This window comes from Ctenopharyngodon idella, chromosome 19 (genome assembly GCF_019924925.1).
Source record: "Ctenopharyngodon idella isolate HZGC_01 chromosome 19, HZGC01, whole genome shotgun sequence".
Taxonomy (NCBI): domain Eukaryota; kingdom Metazoa; phylum Chordata; class Actinopteri; order Cypriniformes; family Xenocyprididae; genus Ctenopharyngodon; species Ctenopharyngodon idella.
In genome coordinates this window covers 20,616,089-20,642,236 of record NC_067238.1, presented here as the reverse complement: position 1 = coordinate 20,642,236, position 26,148 = coordinate 20,616,089, and the positions used below count along the sequence as shown (strand labels likewise).

The 26,148-nt window shown below is 40.2% G+C and overlaps 1 protein-coding gene across 1 annotated transcript in view; it reads right to left on the bottom strand.

Annotated features, from left to right (window-relative positions):
- The window catches only part of jarid2b (jumonji, AT rich interactive domain 2b), a 111,469-nt gene that overhangs the window by 80,557 nt on the left and 4,764 nt on the right, over positions 1-26,148 (bottom strand). The window lies entirely within an intron of this gene.

Genomic DNA, 26,148 nt, shown 5'->3' with positions numbered 1-26,148 from the left:
TCACCCAAAAATTATTCGGCCATTATTTACTTCTTCACACCATTTCAAATCTGCGATTGAAACAAATTTGTGTGTACAATTAATTCGCTGATCCGGTTCTCACTTTGACTCCCTGTCTCAATGATTCGGTTATAGCAACTGGAGGGGATGATTATCAGTTAACCATTATTTAAATTTCAGTCTTTTCCTCACAAAAACTTATGGCCTCAGAAGACTTTGAATAAAGAGCAAGAGATTTAAAGAGTTATTTATTTGGAGCTTTTGAATTCATATTGAAAAGATCTGTATAAAGATTATTCAAAGCTTTTGAGATCCACTAAAAAAAAAAAAAAAAAAAAACAGCATAAGAATTTGGACCGATGAGTTTTTGTGTGTGCGTGTGCGAGTGTGAGTGTGAGTGTGAGAGTGAGAGTGAGAGTGAGAGTGAGAGTGAGTGTGAGTGTGAGTGAGAGAGAGAGAGAGAGAGAGAGAGAGAGAAAAGGGAGAGGGAGAAAAGCACAGAGAGGTGGCCTTGAAATAAGTCAATACTTTATTTAGGTGAGCGTGCAGAAAATCTAGAGACAACACCATGAGACGCAGTGAAGAAAAAGCTGAGGTAAGAAAAGAAGTACTTAAGTCAGGTAGAACCACAAGTCAAAACAAAAACATTAAAACTCTACAGTGTAGATAATATAGGGGGAAAAAAAGAGAAAATAAAAAGGACAAGGAGAGGGAGGTCATGCTAGAACACATCTTCTCCAGTACACACAGTCACTGTGGCCTAATCAAAGCCTCTTAAAATAGCTGCATTTTGCAGAGCGTCTGGCAACCTTTTCCTCACAAAATAATTTCTCTTCCAGCACACTAGCCTGCGCCGCACACTACACCTCTACGGTCAGTGCTAGCTGATCAATGACGCCGATACGCGAACAGGATTAAAGTCTGTCCCTTAAGCCCAGAAGGTCACCGCAAATAATCTGCCATCGATTATTCTTTATATCCCGGCTGAGCTAGCGGGAACAGTAGTGCTAATGTCAGCTGATTAAGGTGCACGGACACGTCCCATCCGGTCCCGTGCTACTCGATACTCAATCGGCTTGAATCAACAACAACCGCGATACCCGCATCTCACACAGACCTCTACTCACAACCTGAGGTGCAAAGAGCACATGAAACAGAGTGATAGTGATATTAAATGTACCAAATTTGTAAATGATCGGATGTTCTGCTAATGCTAATGTAACAGTTTATGTAATGGCATCATGGAAGACTTCAGCTGTTTACACACACACACACACACACACACACACACACACACACACACACAAAAGTTTGTCAGAAAATGCTGTGAATATACTGATTTCAAAGGGAGCGGTGTGTCGCAAGGCAATAACCTGGTTTATTGGTGTTAACTGTTATAAAATCAGCATACAATCTAATACCATTAATGCTAAAAAAAAGACCTGTGAATAAATTAGTTAGTGTTACCAACAGTCATCTTCTGTTTCTCCATTCACACTTTCTCACACTTTCCTGAAAATTAACTTAAGAGATAATAATTTCATGGAAAGCTTCACCACATTTTGATATCACTTTAAAGGACACACACACACAAAAAAAAAAAACCTTATTACAGAACTATGAGAGTTCTCCAAGACAGACATCAGAGAAAATCTTCAGAACACCAACAGCATCACAAACTAAACTGCCAAGAATCTTGTAGAAACAAAACCGCTTTAAAAAGTACAGCCACAATTCCATTAAGATGAAAGAAAGCATATAATTATGTTCTCTGCTTCTGTTTGGAAACTCTTAGATTACGCACTCAAAGATATGGGCAGGGTGTGTCCCCGATGACACAAACATACACATTAAAACATTAGTCTGCCAAGATGTGTACGTACAGACGTTGCATATAAGAGTGTGTGTGTGCAGACAAGTCAAAACAGGCAGCAGTGTTCCTGATGCACAGCGAGACAAAATGAGGCTACTTCAAAATAAGAGCAGTATTGTGAATTATGGAAGCATCCGATAGCTCTACGATTATGGTATGAGCTGGCACGGACCACTTCAGCTCTCACTGACCATAATTCTTTACATAAAAACACTCTTTTAGTGTCTCTTGCACAAACACACACATACTTGAAGAGACCCATTATTGCACAGTTAAAATATTAACAGTTTCCTAGGCATTAACCAGTAAAAACCCACCTTAATTCATTTCGCTCATGAATGGCTAAGAAATAGGCCATGCCACTGGTTGAGATTAGGGCTCAGGCTTATCTGAGAACAACGACATGCACAGACTCTAAGCGAGCCCTATATGGCTCCTTCAGTAAAATACAGAGACTCTAGAAGCAGCAATCCAGTGAACATCTAATGGAGGGAGAGATGTCCTCCAAGGAGTGAGCACTGGCCCAATGCATTAGATCAGCTCACCCTCAAGACACAGTCACACATGCTTAATAAAGACAGAGTTAATGTGCCTAAACACTTGAAAGAATTTCTTGTGCTGTAAAGGGGGACGACTTTGTGTATCAATGCATTCATACAACTGGTTAACACTGCTTAGCTCATGACCCGGTTTACAATGATGTTCGTCCTCTCAGATCTTATTGGTTTCATCTCCTCACAAAAAAAAAAAAAAAAAGAAGTCACCATCTCAAAGTTTTTTGTGTAACCAGTTAAAAAATGGATACAGGACAACATTAAACATGGTGTAAGTTGTTCTTTATACAGTTATAAGACCTCAAATGGGCCTTTCGTCAAAATCCCCCTCATCTGCAGACGTTCAGAATAAGGAGAAGTAGTGAGGTTTGAGGGAATGGTTAACCACAGACAGAAATAATGAGGAGAACTCTTAAAACATCTCAGTTCTCACCACTCTCTCACGTTACCCAGCCCTTTGTGGTCTTCGGCTGGACCTGACAAAAGGGGCCATGGAAGAAATAAAATAAATGAAAGAAGAATAAAGGAGAACAAGGAATAACAAGAAAAAAAAAGGAGAACAAACAGACAACATAGGAGAATGAGGAAGACCAGAGAGTAGAAAGGAGGAGGGCAATGGGAGAATGATGGAGACTAAAGAAGAATAGAAGAGAATCTGGAATAAGAGGGATCCATAGATCCAGAGAATAATAAAGGAGAAAAGGGTTGAATAGGGAAAGAACGAGAGAGAAGGAAGGAGAGAGTGTAAGAATGAGGTATAATGAAGGAGAATGCAAAGTAGAGCTGGTACTTGCTCTTCACTATCAAGTGCCAGTCTAAACATATCTAGCTTGCCCATTTCCAGAAACATCTGAAGCTGCTTTTCTTGCGGAGGAGGTATCTTGGACAAGCTCCTGTCCACAGTCATGTTGGCTGAAGATGCACAGGATGCACTTTCTAAAAAACATCTAAGCTCAAACGTCCTCTGTTCACTTTTCACTGAACCCAAGCCTACCGGTTAGCCCACGGCTCTGCCTTACTGCACAGCTACTGTGTAGAGCCGTCATGCCGAAACCACTGTGTGGGCTTAAATATACATTCACTCATCACAGGGGGCTTTTTCCGGTGGGGTGGGTAAATAAATGACTGTGATTAAGTGGAACGCTGTCTCCAGTTGGCCATGGGTGGATTCACTCTGCTCACTCCGTCATTAAAAGGTATACATAACCGGTATGTGTTTGGCGTGACATTTCACCATTCAAGGTTTGCCAGGCTTTTGTCCAATTGGTACTACCGTCTGACTTGTCTCCTCAGTCCTTTTCCCAACTCTATAATTCTGCCCACCCAGACGTCTTTCTCCCAGTCACCCTTACTGAAGCTTCACCACAACCTGGGAGCAAGCCACCCAGGGACAGCGTACGGGAGGTCTACCCGGTTACTTTGTGCAGACTTCCCCTTATAAACAAGTGGAGACACTAGCAGTAATGAAGTCATAGCCTCAAACACTGAACCACATCACACAAGTCATTTCTATGCTACTAATGAGTCATATCACTGTAGCTGTCATGAAAGAAACATTTTTGTGATGAGTCAAAGAACAGAATCGAGAATTTGTATCTGAATGCAGAGAAAAACATCATCCAGTTGATGTCATGGAGCAGTAAATGACATTGGACAAGGCACAACTTCTGGAAACACATTTTTCCACTTTTGCTAACAAGTACAGACACAAGAATTATGGACTTTGCTTGAGAAACATCCAATAATTTAATTTAATTTCAAGTCAGAAATAATTCAAAATTAACCAAAAAAATGCACATGACGACTCAAACATTAATTTTCAAAAATCAAACCCTACCACAACTGAAGAACTGAGCCCTGGATTCTAAGGAAATCTTTCCCCACCTCAAATGGGGCATTTAGTGGACTTAACATCTTTAACCTTTATTATTCAGAAGGGTGCTAATGAGTGCTCCCATGTAGCTGATATGATGCCTCGATCCACCATTTCGCTGAGCGTGCACTGTGGACTTCACAATGGACAACTACCTGACAGACCATGCAACATTACATTACCAGTAAGTAAAAACTCGAAAGAGGGTTGCAAGGGCTGAGGGTGACCGTTTGGGATAAGACATTTATGATTATCAGCTCAATTGTCTCGTTAGGGAGACGTCTTACACATGTGAAGAACTGTCTGAAAATAAACGTCATAATTCTACATTACTGTACATCTCGCAACCAGATATGCAGCATTTGACAGGCAACCTCAAAGAAGTGATAACATTTGCAACCTCAGCCTCAAGTGACTGAGGCCCTGTAAACACCTGGTATTAAGATGCGTTTTGGTTGATCAGATGACAAATAGACAAGGGAGACAGATACCAGTTTACACCTCGTATTTTAATCCATCTCCTTTGTCCACTTTCAACCACTTCTGTCCGGATTCCTTCGAGGAGAGGGTCTACGGGCAGGTAAATGTTTGGGCTTTTTCAGATCTTTCAATCTAATGGACAAAACAAGCTCGCGCAATTTACATATGAACGCCCATGGAGACGATGGAATGGCTCTGATAGCCACAAGACGCCGCCAAATGTGTGTTAGAAGTCTCCAGGCAAGAAAGTTTAAATCCTCTCTGACTTGTGCGCTTATTTACGCATTAGGTCAGTAGGCGGACATAGGCATCTTGTATGGCTCTTCGAACACATTTGACCACATGAGCGTCTACACTACGAAAGCAATCCGGTCTAATGTGTTTTTCAACTACCTCTGGAAGAGGTCGAAAGTGGACAAGCTCAAAACGTTTTAGACCCCATTTACTGTATTTAGTGTTGTCCACTTGTGATCCGACTGACCAAAACGCATCTTAATACCAGGTGTAAAACAGGGCCTGAGTGATTCAACAATGCCTTGGAAAAGTCTTAGATAAGTACATTAAACTAAATATCATGTGTGCTTCCTTTCTATTTCCGACCATTGTCCACTTGAGAGGAACACTTCATAGTTTTCAGTCTTTACAGCTGGCTTGCATCCACTCCGTGCACTGCTCCCGAAGGGTGGAGTTTGGCAACTCATCCAGCTCTAACTTCCCTAAATCACACACTGCCTTATCTCAACAAACATCCCTCCCTCCCTGTCCCCACCGGACCTCTAAGTCCCTGTTTTTATTCGTGTTGTGTCCTGGCAATATGTTGATTGGGACGACTCGTGTTTCAAGGTCCCGACATGTTGCTAACCAGGTCTGAGCAGAACCATAACTGGAGCATTCACACAACTGTTTGGGGTTGGAATTGGACTCCAAACATTGGCCTTATCTCCAAGCAACCAGAAAAGCAGCAGTAAAGGTGCTGATCGGAATCTGTTAACAGGGAATGCTCATTAAGAATCAGTTTACAGAGCTGTATTCCTCTAGGTTTAAAGACTCCATGCCTACAGAAAAGTGTCAGCTTTGCGGTCAAAGCGGCACTGATATACTGTAGCCTCAGGTGAGAAAGACTTCATTCATTCTTTCACCACATAAGCCTTTCAAACTTTCAGTGAAAATTCAGTTGCACATGACTTGTGCACACAGCTCTTTCAGACTTAAATATTAAAATGATCACCATTAAGACCGACCATTATTTAATATCTGGCAAGTTTACTTCTTAATGGGCTAAAAATATGCTGTGTGCCACTAAGGGGGCTTGAAGAAGCTATTTTTAAATCATTCATGAGGTCATGGGTAACAACCCAAGGAATTCTTGAGGTTACGCTGATACGCTCTGAACTCTCATTCCAGACATTCCTAAAGCCAGACGTAGTCTTTGAATGCTGACTAGCATCAAATACCAAAAAGTGAAATGTAACGCTTAATGTGTGACTAGCACATTTTCTGCCATGTAAACTGGTACAGTGACACTGGAGGTGTGATAAAAGTTGGTTGAGGAAATAACACAATCACTGTAGTGTCTTGACTAATTGGATTATTTTCTCACAAGCTCTCTTTTCGACCTCTCCCTCCCCCGCACATGTACATTAAAACACATCTCACACCACTGGTACTAGACAGTCTTCTGTTTTGAGGTAAACTGAGCACGAGAGCTCTATTACCTACTGAATAAAGTAGCAGGAGCCGTGTTTCATGCACTGCTTCTGAGGGTCAGCTCTGCCTGCCAACATGACATGAAATTAACATTGATCCAGTTTATTTTCTTAATGCATATTCCTGGTATTACATATGATTCATTGTAATTACTTGCACCACGCAAACAACATTCCTTTTTAGCAGATTTCATCAAGTCTGCTTATGATTCAACAAACAACTAGCCTCCAAAAAAGATATTTCATTCTATGCATGAAAGGGTTTATAGGTAAATTGTGCATGCTTGTTTCTTCTGTGTTGTAGATGTTGATCTGGCATCACCAGACATTCACAGGAAGCATAGTAAAGGGTTGAACCATTGTTCCTTCTCTTCAAACACCGCAATGGGATGGTATAACGGACTGTCTGAAATACAGAGACTAGAGAAGTTAACTTATAGCAGTAACGGTAAGACCTGGCCAAACATCTGTTGTCTTGAGAGCATTCATTCATCTCTGCCACTGTCTTACAGGAACCAGAGGACACAGCCTGGGATTTCAGATGTCCAGATATGCTGGTCACATGGTTGGCTTGCATACACAGCTCACAGAGAAGTATTTATAGTACTCCCAGGCTGCTCTACTGATGTGCCAAAGCCTCAAAGTCCCAACCCTCGAACACATTTTTCTCACTATAACTCAACAAAGCTTGCTGAGAAGTACAGGATAAGATTAAGACTTATGAAGATTCTAACAAGTCACTATTGCAGCTCAATTTTCCAAGGTTCAAGCATAAGAAGATGCAAGAGTCTTAAACTGGTGCAAAAAGAGAAAAGGTCTATAAAGCACCAAGATGCAAGACAGACCGCTGGAATTGCAAAACAGTCCGGCTTCTCACCACAGACACAGCACTATTCAGCAAGCCGAGCCGGGGGAGGAATGGATCACACGCATCAGCCAGTCTTCCCATCCAGATCTCTCCTCCCTTCAACGGCAGGAACTACCGAGTTCTCTGCTGGGAACCAAGCCTACAGTGTTCCCATTGTAAGGGCCAGTCACCCACACGTGATTGAGGGAGAAACTTGACACAAATGCTCCCATTCTGCAAGGACGTGGAAAGAAAAGAATGATGGGGATGTGGGGGGTAAACGGATGCGCCGTCACCACTGGCTGAACCTCTGAACCTTAAGTGGGAGGGAGCTGGCCAAGGTACGAGAGGGATTGTGGGAAAAGAGACTGATGTTTAAGGCAGCAAGGGGATGAAAACCAACATCCTTTACAGCAACTGGATTTAGGCAGAAAATGACAACGTCACTTCTGATCAGCCCAGGGTGGGATACTTGTAACAGAAGAACAGAAAACTACTGATCGGAGTGCAAAAAAAAAAAAAAAAAAAAATATATATATATAGAAATGGAAATTTTTTTTCACAAAGAACATTCTATTCCAAACATAACGACTCAAATGAGAAGGTTAAAAGGCCATAGAACCTTAGCATTTAAAAACCAAAAGTTTACCCAACCTCAGTCGGAAACTGCATTACGCACACCGAGATCCATTTAGATATTTCCCCCAACGTGGGCCTCCAAGAAAATCAATGAAACGCCAGGAAGCGGTGCTGATTAGATTCCGCGATTCAGCTGCGTGCATGAGCCTTTCATCATGTTTACTCCTACTCACTTCCACCTAAACATGTGTAACTGTACTTTTTAATCAGCTAATACAGAGCGGCAATGAAAGCTTCCATGAGAGGTTTTGAAACTTCACAAACCACCCACAATAGTCCATGGTGAATATCAACAGTGGCCCAGAAATAAAAAATAAAAAAATAAATATGTGAAAAAGTATGCTACAAAAACACCCAGTAAGCTCTGTAACTTTACAGTTGGTAAAGTTACAGTTGGTAAACTTTACAGTTGGTATGGTGACTTAACATTTTCCATGCTAACATTTTATGCTATTACATTTATTTTTTGCCATTTAATTTTATACATGAGAAGAAGCTTGTGACATGGTTCAATAAGACTGTGATTAATTAAACTAAACACAATAAAATTAATACAATTGAATCTTGGTGTATATTGGAAAATGAGTTTGCTTTGGTCATCAAAAACAAAATGGAAACTCATGTTTCTAGGCTACAGCCTGCTCAACAAAACTGATTTCTGTACAACTCTTTACCTGTGATCTGCATATATATTTACAATCTGTACTAGTCAAAATGAAACTGATCTAAGAACAGACAACACTGACTTCCTGGTAAATGTCACAGGCAAGGAAGCACAGAGGGAAACCCCATTTCCTTAGCATAGCTAATAGCAGGCTAACCTTAAACACGAGTACCCTTCATTCCACAAATACTTACCACTTGAGGTGTGGTACAGTACAAATTTACAGGTAACTACAGACTAATTTCAGCCAAGTCAATCGTAACAGATGATTAAAAACAACTTCTACAATAACACCTACCCCGTTTTCTTGAGTTGTATAGGAGGTGCAAATGGGCTAGCATGCATTTCAATGAAGGCTAGGTTATTAGATTAACATCTGAAACTAGCTCAGGACTCCAACAATGAGGTGAGGCACAATAACATCTCAATACAACAATGTGGAGGGAAGGTACTACAGGAAACACAGGATATTTCTCCCCAATTACAGGCAATCACAACTGCTAACGTGCTGAATTTAAATATCCAGGTTAAGCAGAGCGTTCAATTAGGTGCAGGTGACTCAGACACTTTCACTGAGAGGAAACAGTGACTGTATTAGAGAAGCAGATTGAAAACAGAGGGAGGGGGAAAACACAGATCATCAATGCTCAGAATTTATCATCCTCCACTCTCTCCCTTTAAAGGGTTAGTTCACCCCAAAATGACATTTCTTTCATTAAGTACTCACCCTCATATCTTCCCAAACCCGTAAGACCTTCGTTTGTCACTGGAACACAAATTAAGATGTTTTTGATGAAATCCGAGGGTATCTGTTCCACACATAGGCAGCAATGTCACTGCACTTTAGTACCAGAAAGGTACTAAACACATTGTTAAAACCAGCGACGTGACTACAGTGGTTCAACCTTAATATTATGAAGTGACGAGAATACTTTTTGTGTGCAATCACAAAACAAATACAATGACTTTATTCAACAAATTCGTCTGTCCCGTCATACTGCTGCGCTATTTTCGTTGCAGCACTTCAGTGTTTACGTCCGAACGGCAGCTCAGTATTGGCCGGCTCTGGTCACATGAGCAGCACAACCCATGCTTATGATGCTGATGCAGGAGCTGGCAAATACCGAGCCTGCATTCAGACATAAACACTGAAGCTCTGCAACGAAAATAGTGTAGCAGTATGACAGGGGACAGGCGAATTTGTTGAACAAAGTCGTTTTGTTTTGTTTTTTGCGCACAAAAAGTACTCTCGTTTCATAATATTAATTGAACCAATGTAGTCACGTCACCGGTTTTAACAATGTCTTTATTACCTTTCTGGACCTCAAAAGGTGCATTGTCGTTGTTGCCTATGTGTGGATCAGATACCCTTGGATTTAATCAAAAATATCTTAATTTGTGTTCCAAAGACAAACGAAGGTCTTACGGGTTTGGGACGACATGAGGGTGAGTACTTAACGACAGAAATATCATTTTTGGGTGAACTAATCCTTTAACAGTAGTGTTAGTTCATGAGACGGACAAAAAAGGAGGAAATCAGAATGAGTTTTTCCTGAGGTATGAACACCAAAATCCAATGGCAACTACTGAGCGCTGTGTGAAATGACTGAGCACTGCGGTGAAACTACATTTTTATATTTCCTGCTGAAAACGACTGTCCCTTGCCTGTGAAAAAGTCGTCATCACAATGATAGGGTGTTGCTATGCGGTTTATAAGGTGTGGGTTTATAATGGGTGGTTATTTCAGTCAAGCCAAAAGACCTTACCTTCAATTCTCTAGATATGGCTTGGGTCCCTCCTTCAAAAGGTAAATATCGTCTTTGGAATGTTCCTGTTTTTATTATGAAAGCAAATTGTAACATCAAGCTTTCTGCACGTTTAAAAGGGTCACTTGATCACTTTCTCTACAAATACAGAGCCTTTGATTTGGGTGCATTTATAGCTTCCGTCACCACTGGGTGAAGACAAGTGTTTTTATTGGAGTCAAATGAACTGAATGAACAATGTTTACGGCTGTTTAAAGAAATTTTCAACAATGGCAGATGGTTTGGCACGGGGTAAAAGTGTAGAGTGTCAAAAAAGAAAAAAAGGACAAAGCAAGAAAGCAAAATTGATTTGTAAGTCGCTAACATTGAGGCCAAAAAAAAAAAAAAGAGACAATTTTGCAAAATGTAAATTGGCAGGAATTTCAAAGTTTACTGCAGCATTCAGCTCAGCGAAAATAAGATGTAGAAAATGGCACAGCTTCAAAAAAAAAAAAAAAAAAAAAAAAAAAACACCCTCAATACTTGTCAAATAAGGAACAGTACATGCTAAGAAGGAGGCCTCTGGGCCAAAACATTTGGATTAAGCACCTTCGCATTTACCAGTTTTTGTTCAAAATGACATACTGCACAGTATTTACAGAATATGGCCTACTATTTTAACAATGCATATTATTGAGTAATAAACAATTCAAACAGCTACACTGTGGTCACTTGAACTCATTCTCTTGCAAGTTTAATTCTGTGAGTGGTGCCCAGTTATTATCTCTAACATAAATATAGTTATTTTGCATAATTAATCTAATAAATGTATTAAAATTGACTTTGACCATGTCAAAAAATAACAATTGACACTGTTTCTGGTTCATTAGTCACATTGGAAATGGAGGGTCAAGTCAAGTGCATTTGCATTGTGGGATAAAGTATATTGAGCAGCGTACTTTGGTTCTATACTCCACATTGTATTCAGAAAATTTACATTCTTTGCATAGTATACATATTGTACACTGCAGAAAAATGGTAGCATTTCAAACATTGCCCTGTGTGCAATTACTACAGCAGTGCTAGGGCCTCTTAGCAGCCAGCTAATGGCAGGACAATGCCCCCCTTCCCCCTCCCCCTGCCAGAGCCCCATTAGACCCAGGGATGTGCAGCATACCCATCAAAAGTACTTTGTTCTCCTAACATAGTACCAGCCAATCAGAGGCCCTCGAGAGACAGCAAGCGACCACAGACTTGGCCAGGCATCTTCATAGCTCCGCCTACCTCTCTCCCCCTCCTACATCCCGACAACAGCAGCATGCTGCTCGCTTTCACAGCCATTCATTTGCTCGCTCGCACGCCCTCCCTCACTGCTACGTGAGTAGTTAACTCTTTCCCTGTGCAGGAGACACAGCGACTCTTCTTCTTAACCTCTCTGAGCTTTATGTTTACTCACAGGAGGTAACCAGCCATGTGGCGAAAGAAATTTACACACGGGAGACTGAGAGGCTTCAAACGCACACACTCAACGCATACACAAATAAGACACGCTCGCACGAGCTGCCTCCTGGCCGTCTGGCTAATGTGGCAGCAGCCGTGGGAGGTCAGGCTGGTTTATGCAGAAAGGAAAACACATTCTCTCTCCTATTAACAATTAAACAAGTCCTGAATTTTCTCTCATGACCCTTAAATGACCAAAAAAATAAATAAAAAATGTGTAAATTCGATATGCTAAAAATGACTAGCCATCCAAAACGCAACTAGTTGATTAGAGAGGTCAACTAGTTAATCTAGATTTTCTTCATTTTGATATTTTTAGTGGAAGCAGAATGTAAAACCCTCTCAGAAAGTTGAATCTTTAAATGTCCAAGTAAAGTGCCTCGAGAGTCAAGACCCCTGTGCTCCTGTTCCCTGCTGCATGTCTAGCCATTTTTTTTTTTAAACACACTTCATGTAAGAAATGTGTCCAATCAGGGTCAAAAGAAGCCCAAACAAGCCTAAATATATCGGCTGTGGTCAACTAGTCATTCAGACAACCCACTGACTAATCAGTTTTAAAAATGTAATTTTGCACTTCCTTAGTATACACACATAGAGGTCTGAAAAAGAGAAAAAAAAAAAAAAAAAAATTACTTCCATGGTTTTGGACATGAGCCGATGTATCATTCTGCAGAAGTGTGGGTTTGGGTGGAGTGATGGGCCTGTCATCATGGCTGTTATCGCTTCAGGCTCTGTATTCTCCTTCCACTATTTCTTGTTCTCTTGGTAAGCTGCAACAAAGAAAGCCCCCCACGCCCCCTATGAGCAGGGGAGAGGTGTTAACAGCAGCCTGACAAGAAGAGAGCCTTCAGAGGCCATCTTAAATTCAGCTCTGAGTCTGACTACAGGCGACAACTATCTGAATTCATGTACGCAAATGATTCCTTTATAACGTGGATCCTCGTACTTAAATTCACACCAGTTTTTTTGGGGGGAATAATAGGCACTCCTCCCCACATTCTTTTCCTCAGGAAATGGTTTATGGCACATTTGTGCATCAGTGCTTTGATTTTTCGGAGGTAAATAGGTCTCTCAAAGCATGACCTTACGGTCATGTTAGCAGTAAACACATACTCTCTGCTCATGGCCAGTAACACCATTTCATTTTCCTGTTGAGGGAAATTAAACAAAACTGGTGTCATATTTTCGGGCCTCATTCATTACACATACTAATGTTCCTATTTAAAAAAATGCCATTATGCCATCTACAGTGGTTAAAGCATGTGTTCTAATACATTGAGCCACGGTGCTCATTAAGGTAATGCAAGTTTGAATACAGCTTGCAACATTTCCTGATCCTGTTCTATAGAGTTGAAGCAGTCATCCAGCTATCGGCCATGAAAAATCATGATATTCTCATTAACCTGATAAAATACAACACACCATGACAGTTTAAAGCAACTAGCAAAATCCAGGTACTTTCCAACCCATAAATTTGATATGTCCATGAATTGATTTCTTATTACCAATGACGCTTGAAAAACTGCGTTCAATGTCCATGATGTTAACCACGGTAGTTTCCATCATAACAGGTACCGCTCTATGATGCTAACTGGACATAAGCGGTTAGAACGATAGCATGATTGAGGCTCTCACATTACAGGATGTCTCTACACAGTCATGCACGGTTGACCTGACAGTTAAGCCTCCCCACCTGCGAATGCAGATACCACCGCTTAGACCTGCCAGATTGCCTCACAACAGTGAAGAAAAGCAGATTTGGTTTGTGCACGTTCTCTCTTATTTAAGCATTACAACTTCCTTTGTTGGAGAAGTCATGGGAAAACACTAAGAATTAGTGCAATCTGTCCAATTTTTCCCTGACAGACGAAAAACAAGCAGGCCCTGAAAGTGTGCCAGTCATCTCCCTGAAGAGTCCGTCGAGTAAAAACCTCAAAACCTCCACGCTCCATTATCTTCTGCTATAGGCCTCAATTTAGCCATCAGTAAAAATACACTGAAGGAAGGCTTTATGGCTTTTCTTCAAAATAGACCATCAGTGTGTCATCCTAACTGTAAGGATCTGGTCTCCTGCCAAGAGAACAGCAAATTAAGAGTACATGAGCGGGAAACCTCTCAAATTTACAAACCTTGCTCAAACTTCACATCTGAGGTAAATATTCAAGAATAATCAGCAGTTATACATAAAAACACACATTATTATTGCTCATACTTGGGTTTGTAGTTGATGCAACATTTGTGCCACAGACAGGGATGTTACTTAAATATTGTTGAGAAGTGTGCTATAAGTGTTCCATAAAATGAAAGTCAATAGACTTTTACTGTATGAACAAAAACAGATCACACATTCTTCAAAACATCTCATTTTGTGTTCTGCAGAAGAAAGGAAGTCATACAGGTTTGGAATGGCATGAAGGCGAGTAGATGACAGAATTTTCATTCCTTTAAATTGAAGGAGAGGCCCAAACATCATAGACACTGTGATCAAAACTAGCCAGGGTGTGGAGAACACCTACTCCTCTACACACATTCCCCTCTCTACCTCCATTTCCCATAGTGCAACATTGCCAGCCAGGCCATAATGTGGCTAGAAAGCAAGAGAGCATTAAGTGGAGGCCTTAATCTAAACTGCTTTGTTCCTCCATGGTAAACATCCACTAAAAGGTCAACTAGTTCAAAGGTACCAACCCACCACTTTTCCAGGAACTGTGATAACGTGAACGCTCGACACACAAATTCGATTTGCGCTTTTCAGGCACTTCGTCAAGCATGAAAGATCAAGCCATTGTAACCATTTGTGTCACCACAGTGCCTGGTTGATTTACGGTCTTTCCCCCGTGAGAGGGGCTGACGGTTTGCGCACTGCGCGCGTTATGCAACATCAAGGGGACAGTTCGTGACGACAGCTGCTGTCTATGTGAGCTAACGGCAGCATTCATATCCCAAAAACAGACAGAGAAAGCCAACCATTCTCGCAGAGACATCATTATTACGTTACACTATATAACAGTGCATTAGCTAGAGGAAGAGGACAATCTGGCGGGATAATACAGAGCCAAAAAGAGTTAGGCTGAAAACTGATCTCAGGTTTGGAAGGGGCTCTCCTCTACGGCATTTCAATGCCACTGGTCTGTGGCTGACAAACCACTAGTGATTTGTTAGCCTGCTATTAGTTGACCATCTTTATTTTAGGGACTGTAAAAAGCGTACGTACAATAAAAAACAACCACAGCAAGGCAGTTTTTTTTTTCTATGTTTCTAAAAATACACTCAGAGATGATGTTTTATTCACATTTTATAAAAAGACCTCATGCTGTGCTAGTGTCACATGTCGACCAATTAGCTTGCCAAATGTAAGAAAAAAAAAAAAAAAAAAGAAAATCTCTAATTTTACAATCTTTGATTCTATGTTAGCATATAATTTAAAGAGCATCCCTCTATAAAAAAAAAAAAAAAAAAAAACACAGCTAAAACCAACCTAAACTGGTTTGCTGGTCTTAACTGGTTTAAACTGGTTTATCTGATTTAAAGGACATCCCTGCTGAAAAAAAACAACAGCTAAAAACCAGCCTAAGATGGTTAACTGGTCTTAACTGGTTTAATCTGGTTTCTCAAATGCCCAAAACTCAAAAATCAGTCAGCAGACCTGCTAAGCTTATAATGGTTTAAGTGGGTTTTTCAGTAGAGATTGCTGATCGCAAAGTGAGTTTGAATTTCTAAACAGGCAATGAATGGTTTAACCTACTTTTCTTTTTTTTTTTTTCTTTTTTTTCAGTCAGTGGAGCTTTGGGGTCCTGAACAGACTTGATTCAATGGACGGACCATACAATATTTTCTTTCCTTATTTTGTAATTGATATAGAAAAACAATAAACCAATCAAAGCAATACATTACAGTTATTTTACCATGTTAAGTGCTGTGCCGCCTGCCTAATAACTGTGGTAAAATCATTGTTAATGCACAGCCCCTCGTGGTTAATTGCTTTAATAATCACTATTAGACCAGTACAAACAGGATTGTGAGTCAGTGCAGCAGAGCTGGATTTATTAGTGCAGAAACTGTCAAAGAATAATAAGGTCAAATATGGGAGTTCAACGTGTGTTCATCTGCTCAATCTTTCTTCTCAAGACAGAGGGGAGGTGACAGATTGGCGGCAGCTTGAGGTTCGAGGGGTTAAAGGGGGCTCAGAAAGCAGGCAGAGAGTAAGGCGAACTGACAGTAAGATAAGATTACCAGTTACTCCGGTGCTGAAGGATGCAACCACAGCAGAAAGTGACAGTTGACAGGAGCACAGCGGCCGGGTGACCACAGACAGGCACTGCGCAAGACCTCCTGTCTCTCCACCACACCAAAATAGAAATACAGTAGCATGCAAAAAAAAAAAAAAAAAAAAAAAAATCTCCTTCTCTGCACTCATCTGTCTTAATTTTTTTCCCCTTTTCATACCTCTTCATATTCTATAAGAACAGCTCCCAATACTTCCGCAGTGCAAAACAGCAGATTAGTAGTTGACATTAACATTTTACCTAGTTACATAGTTAAAATGAATTTATTATTATTTTTAATCTCTTTTTTTATTTGTCGTTCTACACCCGTAAGACCTTCGTTCATCTTCGGAACGCAAATTAAGATATTTTTGATAAAATCCGATGGCTCAGTGAGGCCTCTATTGCCAGCAAGATAACACTTTCAGATGCCCAGAAAGGTACTAAAAATATATTTAAAACAGTTCATGTGATTACAGTGGTTCAACCTTAATATTATAAAGCGATGAGAACTGTTTTGTTTTTTGCACAAAAAGTAAACAAAACAACGACTTTTCAACAATATCTAGTGATAGGCGATTTTAAAACACTGCTTCATGAAGCTTCGAAGCTTTACGAATCTTTTGTTTCGAATCAGTGGTTCGGAGCGTCAAAGTCATGTGATTTCAGTAAACGAGTCTTCGTTACGTCATAAGTGTTTCGAAATTGCAATAGTTCACAGTTTGATATGCGATCCGAACCACTGATTCGAAACGAAAGATTCGAAAAGGTTTGAAGCAGTGTTTTGAAATCACCCATTACGAGATATGGTTGAAAAGTCGTTATTTTGTTTTTTTTTTGGCACACAAAAAGCACTCTCGTCGCTTTATAATATTAAGGTTGAACCACTGTACTCACATGAACTGTTTTAAATATGTTTTTAGTACCTTTCTGGGCATCTGAAAGTGTTAATTGTCTTGCTGGCAACAGAGGCCTCACTGAGCCATCGGATTTCATCAAAAATATCTTAATTTGTGTTCCGAAGATGAATGAAGGTCTTACGGGTGTGGAACGACATGAGGGTGAGTAATTAATGACAGAATTTACATTTTTGGTTGAACTAACCATTTAACCTATTTCAAAATAAACAAATACATCTTATTAACCCCAAACTTTTAAATGGTAGTATAAAAACACTTAAAAAAACAGCATGTATAATAACTGCACCATAAAACAGTTTTAAATGGGTCATAGAATGTCACACAATAGCAAATTGCTTGAAATGTGAAGTCAACTACCCAGATGCCAGTTAAAAAAACCCCACAAAAAATAAAAGACACAAGATGACTACAAAGGGAGGAGTAAAAAAATCATTTGAAATGGTGACTGGTGTCTGTGAGCCTGTTCTGAACACGTATGTGCCATTAAGGCGAGTGAAATTAATCGAAGAGCACAAGACTATATTCTGCACATTAGCCATTAATTATCACACCGCAGAGCAAAAAATCCATACTGTCTGAGAAGAAAATAGATCATAATGTGCAAGCCTCCCATTTAACACACACGCTACAGCCAAACAAAGCATCCGCTGTTTCCTCCTACCATACCAGCTTTTTTGGGGGCCGATTAGGCAGTGTGGGCCTCAGACTGGCAGCCAGGTGTTAGAAGCTCGCTCAGGGCGTTTTTCAGATCAAACTAAACCCATTCTCACAAGCAGGTCACTGCCTAAATCGCAGCAATTAAGAAATGATTTTCACCTCATGGATTGCTGTTACTTTCTCACAGATGATTCCCTTCCCAGCCTGTCAGTAGGGAGGCACTGGAAAGGGCAGCTAACGCAAGAAAACAGAAAAAGAAAAGAACAATAAAAGCATAAATAATGGTGAGCAGGAAAGTAGGCTAGTAGAGCAATCAGGGTATGTGAAAAATGATTATGTACAAAATGAAAGAAAGACCCCTGACAGGTGGGAGGAAAAAAAAAAAAAAAAAAAAAAAGTACTAAATAAATTCAGCATTCACTTGTGAAGAAGGCTTGTGGTGGGGAGAGGGAGATTTAGCTTTTTTCAGTCAAAATGCAAAAACAAATCTACAAAAAGGTGAATAAATGAGCATTTAAATCACTCATTTCAAATACAACACAAAGAGCTGCTGACTTGAAATATTCAAGGCCAAAAACGAGGTGATTTCCCATATCTGTGCGTGAATGAGGCTGCATAAAAACAGAAGTCGTTCTTTTTCTCCTCGCCTGTCACAGAGACTTTCCACAGGAAGAAGCCAGCAGAGAATCTCTGGCCCTTCACAGACACTAAATACGAGACTATGACTAATTTGACGCTTCAGCAAAATATTCGCAAGAATTTATACACCGTTCATTCCAGCTAAATTACAGCAGTTGAAATAAACGGCTGACTAAATCTGCAAATTCTACCTTGTGTGTGTACATTAAAACATGCTTACTGGAAACATGACGCTGTCACTCAATATTACTGCATTTACTGTGACAGGACTGACATCCTATAATATGCGCTTGCTCATAAATCTGTCAGCGCATATGCCAGGCAACTTCACCTCGGCTGCTGCCAGTCTGTCTGAATTATATTATGATTTTTAATGGGGTTAACTTTCCTACAGGTAATGTTTTGGAATGGATTGATGCAACCAAATGCTGTAATGCAACCAAATTGTCTTTTGGTGCCTCATGCAGAACACATTTTTACAATGTTAAAACCATACATTTTATTATACATTTTAAACCATACATTTATACATATACCAAGTTGCATTGAATAAAAGCCACTTTCTGAATGCATACAGATTAAAGGGTTAGTTCATCCAAAAATGAAAATTCAATCATTAATTACTCACCCTCATGTCGCTCCACACCCGTAAGGCCTTCGTTCATCTTCAGAACACAAATTAAGATATTTTTGATGAAATCCGAGAGGAATATGGCTCATCCATAGACAGCAATATAATCACCACTTTCAAGGTCCAGAAAGGTACTAAAGACATTGTTAAAAAAAGTCAACGTGCCTGCAGTGGTTCAACCTTAATTTTATGAAGTGACCAGAATACTAAAAAGCAAAACAAAAATAACGACTTTATTCCACAATTTTTCCTCTTCCCTGTCAGTCTGTTACGCAGTTGGCGCAGTGAACGCATTACAGAGCTTCCGTGTTTATGTCCGAACGGTGACTCATTATTGGCCGGCTTCTGCGTCAGCATCACACGAATGCGTCGAACACAGCCTCGCCCAATACTTAGCCGGCATTCAGACGTAAACACGGAAGCTCTGCAATGCGTTTACGGCGCCAACTGCGTAACTGACTGACAGGGAAGAAGAAAAAATGTTGAATAAAGTCGTTATTTTTGTTTTGTTTTTGCACACAAAAAGTATTATCATCGCTACATAAAATTAAGGTTGAACCACTGCAGTCACATTGACTTTTTTAATGTCTTTAGTACCTTTCTGGACCTTGAAAGTGTTGATTATGTTGCCGTCTATGGACGAGTCATATTCCTCTCAGATTTCATCAAAAATATCTTAATTTGTGTTCTGAAGATGAACGAAGGTGTTACAGGTGTGGAACGACATTAGGTCATTAGTAATTAACGACAGAATTTTCATTTTTGGGTGAACTAACCCTTTAATGTAAATTAAATGTTGCAAATGTAATGCAAATTAAATGTTAAATGTAAAATACATTACTGTACTTTTTGTTTTGATTTCCTTTGGGGGAGGGTTCAATGAAAGTCAGTGGGGTCCAAAGTTGTTTCAGACCCAAATGATTTCTATTGCATCAGCGAAAAAAGCTAAAACAGAAACAAAATATTTCCTTGTGTTTCATAGAAGAACAAAAGTCATACAGGTTTGGAACGATGTGAGGGTGAGTAAACTGACATCAGAATTTTCACTTTTGGGTGAACTATTCCTTAAATTATGGCAGTACAACTCCTGCAGAAGCGGCTAGATAAGCCTTCAAACGCAAAGTTGCAGAGACCGATGTAAATCCAACGAGAGCAACACTGATTCAAATGCTGCTCTCAGTGCCCAGTAGAGCAGCAGTAAGATGATTTAAAAATAAATAAATAAATAAAAACGGGAAGACAGGAAGAGCAAAGACGCTTGCAGCTCACGCCTGCCGGCAGACAAACAGCTAACAGACGCTGCCATTAGCCACAAGTCTGGACTAAAGCACCACTTATCAGCAACAGAATCAATATCAGCCCAGCCTTGCTGTTGAGTACCTGCATAAAAACAGACGGCATTATGCACGCATTTAGTGTTAACATGCACGTGTGCATTTGTGTGTGAAAGGGCCCCATTAAACCGAGCCTCAGTCGGTCTGGTCAGTTGAGCGCCTGGGCTTTTCTGGCTATGAGTTTTTTTTCCTTCTTTCACATGTTGCAAAAAAAGCACTTGTGGATTTGTTGAAAATATCTGATTTATGAGTGAGCAGTTAAGAAGCTTGTTCTGTCTCCCCCGGAGCAGCCAGAGCTCATTATGAGCTCTCAGCATCCGCAGAGCACCACTATTTTCAGACACTCAAGTGGCGATTCAAAAAAAAAAAAAAAAAAAAAAGGGCAGAGACGCCGTGTTCTGGCACCGGGGTGGTTACTATGGAAACATAGTGGCTAGGCCCCACTGATGGCAAAGTGCATGTGTGATCAATGTTCCTTTTTTCCAAGACACTGTTTTTAGTCACTGTGGAAACGTTAAATTATGCTTTCAATTAGATTTACTTGTAAAGTGATTGTTTGTCCCATGTTAATTAATTTGAAACTTCTGTTTCGAAATAACAGTAAGTACCTCATTTACAGAAGCTAATTTCCAACCTGACAATAAATGTGAGAATTGGAAAAGTTGTACATAAATGCTATAATGTTGTATACGGCCGCATGCCAAGAGGACTGGAGCCGATGACTTTGATGAGCTTATTGTGGTGTAAAAAGTGATTTAAATTCAGATCACTTTACAGAGCTAACAGCACCATTAGTCACCATGGCTGAAACTCTATCTGGAACTGGATTTAATGATATTATCTGGATCCTGTCAGATTTGTCCTTGACTGTCAAAAGGTTTTGTGGGTTAAACAAGAGACTGTCATTAAATCCATGGACAGGTTTGCCTTTCAGCGCTTCAAACGGTGTTAACAGACATCTGAGATCCTTACCATAAGGGTTAGCTTAAGCCTAAAAACAATGTAGACGCATTGAGAAATAAAACCAGAAAATAAATGTATGTTTCGTTACAATGTCTGTTTTGTGCATTCAGAAGGAACTTGCATTTGTAACATAAAATTTGGGTCTAGCAAAGTGGGATATAATGCCTTTTTCCACTGACCTATTGGAAATATGGATTGATAAATCAAAGAAGCACATGGATAGCAAATTAAGATCCATGAGATTTTTATTGCAATTTACAAACATTAAATTGTTTGCTAAATTGGTGCACTGTCTGGGAAAAAAATAAAAAAAATAAAAATACAATAGATTGTCACTGGGGCAGCACCCTTAAAGGATTAGTTCACTTTAAAATGAAAATTACCCCAAGATTTACTCACCCTCAAACCATCCTATGTGTATATGACTTTCTTCTTTCTGATGAACACAACCGGAGTTATATTAAAAAATATCCTGACGCGTCCAAGCTTTATAATGGCAGTGAACGGAGCAACGAGTTTGAGCTTCCGCCAGACCACCTTCCGTATTCAACTTACGAAAAAAATTCAACTTATGCTTTTTCCGTAAGTTGAATATGGAAGGCGTAGGATTTTGAACTGTGAGAAACTTTCTTCATAAGTTGAATACGGAAGGTGGTCTGGAGAAAGCTAGATATTTTACTTTTTTAACTTGTTAAATATATATATTTTTCTTACACAAATGCATCGCTTTGCTTCAGAAGGCCTTTATTAGCCCCCTGGAGCCGTGTGGAGTATGTTTATGATGAATGGATGCACTTTCTTGAGCTTCAAACTCGTTGCCCCCATTTACTGCCATTATAAAGCTTGGATGCTTCAGGATATTGATTAATATAACTCCGACTGTGTTCATCAGAAAGAAGAAAGTCATATACACCTAGGATGGCTTGAGGGTGAGTAAATCTTGGTGTAATTTTCATTTTAAAGTGAATGAATCCTTTAAAGGGACAGCTTTGCACTTTGTCTACCCCTAAAAGGTGCATACTAGTACCTTAGAGAAGTACACTTAAGGTACTACTATAAGGAGTCAGTAAGATACAAAGTTGTCCCTTTAAGGCTACTGCCTCAGTGACAAGCTGTTGTATCCATAAAGGTATAAAGGTAACAGTTTTTTTGAGACTGTAAGGCAATAGTAATACTAAAATAGTAAAAAAAAATAAATAAATAAATAAATTTGGGGGAAAATTTGACTTTGTTTAGGCACTTTACTTTAGAGACACCAATCTAGTTATTAGTAAAGTAAATACATATACATAAATTAATTTTGTTCAGTTTGTTCAAAAAGGAAGGACTACAACAAAATTAAAGAGCAAAGGCAATTTTCACTATCCACGCCTACTTATTCTTGGTAGAAAAGCCATATCACTTCTATTGAAACTTGTGACTAACGTCCATCTTGCACTTACTGCATAAAAAAAAAGATGCTATTTGTTGCTATTTACACTTGGGTCCAAACATTATCTACAACTATTTACTCAGTGTAAATAGCATCTATCTTCTATTAAACAGTGTAAATAACTGCCGCCCAATATAAAACCTATCAAAGTACCCATGTCTCTAAACATAACGTCCAAATCGTGCACAACTTTCAAAATAGAATCACAATCAAGATTCTATCAATTCCTTTGATCGTATTTATAGTTATCTTGCTAATATATTATTAGGTCAGTCACACTGATGTGGAGATGAAGATGAATGAATTCAAATGGGTAAAGCTTTAGCTGCTGGAAGTTTCCTTTAACACTTTCCAAATTCCAACCAAAGAAAGTCATCAAGCGGAAAGCAACATCAATCACAAATGTCTGGCAATCCAGATGAGCTACAAAACAAATGATTAATGCTGTATACAAGTGTAAATAGTTCAGCAGTGGTTTCCACTGTGCTGGTGTCTTCACAACAATACAAGAAGATTCTGTGCCGAACAACACCTCAGACATCCCTTGGTCTAAAATAGTAGAACTGTGCAAAATTAAGCACACTTTCTGTCACAGCAAGTCAAACACTACACGGCTGCATGTCTTGCTAGGGCCCTCAACACTAAACAAAATGACTAACCCCAGTGTCAGGCCTATGAGAGGCCCCACTGGCCTCTCCTTAAGCAGCTGAACTTGCACAAAAGCAGCCACATGGCTCCCAGTGGCACGCATCTCGCCGGCTAATGAGAGATGCAGCACTGAATTACAAATGTTCTGGCAGGAGGGTTAGCGTACCCAAAGACACTTCCATTACATCGCTGTAAGGGGGAGGTCTTCCATCTAAAAGCGCTCTCTCTCTCACTCGCTTTCGCACACACACATATGAAAACCACAGAGGCTGATTTTTAAAAGCCTGAAATGATTACGGTATAAGCCACTTCCTCATTACAGTAAATGTTTTCAATATGGCTGCTTTCACAACGTACTGTCGATTCCAGTCTGCACCTGATCAGCGCATTCGGAACGTATGGGATAATATACTGCAATTCCAAAGACTAATGGCACAATTATTCATAAAAGCAGACCGAGGAAAAGACAAAAACACCTCCAGAGAACAGAACGGTCCGTCAGCGTCACGGAGGGGAACACAGTTGTGAAAGGGAAGTACTACTGCCAAGAGTTCTGCCTGTTGCTGCCACGTCTTGGCCACATGTCAGCATTCACGACAACATCAGTGAGGTTACCCTGCCTTGAGCCAAGTGCAAGCAAGAAAAAAAAATACAAAGAAACCGAGAGAGCATGTCTGGAAATACAGATTGAAAGGGGAACAAATTGTATGTTCTTGATGTACCAATTCTGGCATTTACTATTAGGATGTAATAATTACTTAAGTAACCAATACTGAAGAATCCTGTCCACGGAATCTCACAATTTCTACTTCCTCTACTGCTTGGATAGTTCAAGAGATATAAATTCCAACACCTTTGGTATTCCGGATAAAAATAAGCACTTGGTCTGTGGGTTTATACCCATTTTGATTTTGATAGGTTTTAGGAGGCATTTGGTTAGAGAGTCGGACTTGTAACCCGAAGGTTGTGGGTTCGAGTCTCAGTACCAGCAACCAGTAACAGAACTCTCTTCCACTCTCATTATCCACAACTGAGGTTCCCTTGAGCAAGGCAACTAACCTCCAATCGCTCCCTGGGCACCGTAGCAAAAATGGCTGCCCACTGCTCCGGGTGTGTGTATGTATTCAATACTCACTGCTGTGTGTGTAAACTTGGATGGGTGAAATGCAGAGCACAAATTTCGAGTTTGGGACAACATACTTGGCTACACGTCACTTCACCCACTTGAATTATTTAGACAGTGTTTTGCCCTACGACACAAAAAATCTTTCATGACATTTGTCTCAGATGGCAAAATGATTCCAAAATTGTATAGTGTGAACCTAGCTTAACTTCTGCTCTACAAAAAAAAAAAAAAAAAATAATTCTAGTTCTACCCCTTTGTCCAGATCTAGTTCAAGACCTAACCCTAAAATTTACATCCAGTCCAATTTTAGAAGTTAACTGCACCATTAAAAAGAAGCTTAAATAAAAGCACCCAGGTAGACGTCGTAATCCTCTGAAATGGTGCTGGTGAAGGTAGCCGAAATCTCACCTTTTTCACAGAATTTTTGAATTTTTGCAGATGAAAGTCATTTCAATAGAAATCCACACAATCAAGAACTTCACGTGAGGGCAGAAGATTTACCCACATGGATTTTGCAATGGGTTCAAGTTCACTGATTCGCCCTGTGTTGACCAAGAGAAAGCCGCTTGATTTAAAAGTGACTGCTGTGCGAGTTGTGCTTTATACATTGCTACACTAATGACAATAGACAGACAATTTTGTAGAAGTTTGTGGCCTAATGGTGGTCGGACTTGTGACCCGAAGGTTGGGGGTTCGAGTCTCAGTACTGGCAGGAAATGTAGGTGGGGGGAGTGAATGAACAGCACTCTCTTCCATTCTCATTACCCTTGAGCAAGGCACCTAACCCCCAATCACTCACTGGACGCCGCAGCAAATGGCTGCCCACTGCTCCGGGTCTGTTCACGGTTAGTGTGTTCAATACTCACTGCTGTGTGTGTGCACTTGGATGGGTGAAATGCAGAGCACTAATTCCAAGTATGGGACACCATACTTGGGCTACACTTGGCTTTTTTTTTCATTTTTTTTTTTTTGCTAATGTGACCACACCTTTAGTAAGCTGAAAATTGGCAGTGACCTTGTATGAGACCTTATGCCGAAACCCTAACAAAGACCAATGCTTCACTTTCTTGACCCAAAACAATACATCAAATAAGGAAGCGTAGACCAAAGCCAAGTTTATGCAGTCAATCTGGTGATACAGCCTCCCATCAAAGCCCAAGCCCTCTCCAATGCATGACCACATGCTCACTCACCACAGAAAGCCTCCATCTGATATTCTGCCCTCTTATCTCATTATAATTCAAAGTACAGGACAGAGGAATGAAAGGCAGGGAGGGAGAACATTCTTTGAGCACAACACTTAAGCCGTACCACTTATCAAAGTGCTGCTGCACCTGTTTTTATGTCAGCAGAGCAAATTCCTCACATTACGTGGGCACATCCGTATACGTAACCGCCCGTGCATGTTTGCTGATGTGGGAGTGCGTCCTGTGCAAGCAGTCACACATTGATCAAGGAGCTCTGCACTTGTGAAGGTTAGATCACATATGATTGTAAAGGTCGATAAGCAAAAGGCCACATTGCATAATGTACCAAGCTGATGAAGCAACAGCCATAAAGGAAAATGGCAACAGTTATCCACAACTGCACCAAGCAAGATTCTCGTAACGATGTCGTGAGGTGAAGCATCGTTGCATGGCAGAGGACTATGG